The sequence below is a fragment of the Cebus imitator genome, unplaced genomic scaffold, assembly GCF_001604975.1.
Source record: "Cebus imitator isolate Cc_AM_T3 unplaced genomic scaffold, Cebus_imitator-1.0 Scaffold102, whole genome shotgun sequence".
In the NCBI taxonomy this organism is placed as follows: Eukaryota; Metazoa; Chordata; class Mammalia; order Primates; family Cebidae; genus Cebus; species Cebus imitator.
The window spans coordinates 3374513-3375714 of record NW_016107417.1 but is presented as its reverse complement, the minus strand read 5'-3'; positions in this window follow the sequence as shown (position 1 = coordinate 3375714).

The following is a 1202-nucleotide window of genomic DNA, read 5'->3' as shown; positions in this document are numbered from 1 at the left end:
TGTTGTTGCCCAGATTGGAGTGCAATGGCACGATCTCGGCTCACTGCAACCTCCGCCTCCTGGGTTCAAGCAATTCTCCTGCCTCAGCCTCCCGAGTAGCTGGGACTACAGGCACGCACCATCATGCCCAGCTAATTTTTGTATTTTTAGTAGAGACGAGGTTTCACCTTGTTGACCAGGATGGTTTCGATCTCTTGACCTCGTGATCCACCCACCTCGGCCTCCCAAAGTGCTGGGATTATAGGCGTGAGCCACCGCGCCCAGCTGACAAGTACCTTTCTATGGAGGCATTTGGATTTCTGCACACAATCTGCTTCCAGCCTGCCCCCTGACCCCACCAAATCCTCATCATGCATTTTTTTTTTTTTAGACAGCCTCACTCTTGTTGACCAGGCTGGAGTGCAATGATGTGATCTTGGCTCACTGCAACCGCCACCTCCCAGGTTCAAGCGATTCTCCTGCCTCAGTCTCCTGAGTAGCTGGGATTACAGACACCCACCACCATGCCCAGTTAATTTTTGTATTTTTAGTAGAGACAAGGTTTCACCATGTTGGCCAGGCTGGTCTCAAACTCCTAACCTCAGGTGATCCACCGCCTCGGCCTCCCAAAGTGCTGGGATTAGAGGCATGAGCCACCGCACCCGGCTTCATCAATCACTTCTGTGTCTGTGACATCCTTCAGGGCAGGACTGAGAATAATAAAAATAACCACTACTTACATGCTGCAATAGTTCGAATAACTCACACAGCCCACATATTAGCCAGTTACAGTGTTAACCTTCATGTCAATCCTATGAGTCAGGCACTGTTGGTATATCCGTTTCATAGATGAAGAAACTGAGGCTCAGAGAGATTAAGTAACTTGCCTGAGGTTTGCATAGCTAATAGGGAAAGACAAAGTCAAGATTGAAAGCCCAAGCCTGGTGCAATGGCTCACGTCTATAATCCCAGCACTTTAAGAGGCTGAGGCAGGTGGATCACCTGAGGTCAGGAGTTTGAGACCAGTCTGGCCGACATAGTAAAACCCCATCTCTACTAAAAACACAAAAATTAGCTGGGCATCAGGGGTGGGTGCCTGTAATCCCAGCAACTCCGGAGGCTGAGGCAGGAGAATTGCTTGAACTCAGGAGGCGGAGGTTGCAGTGAGCCAAGATCGCGCCATTGCACTCCAGCCTGGGTGACAGAGCGAGATTCTGTCTCAA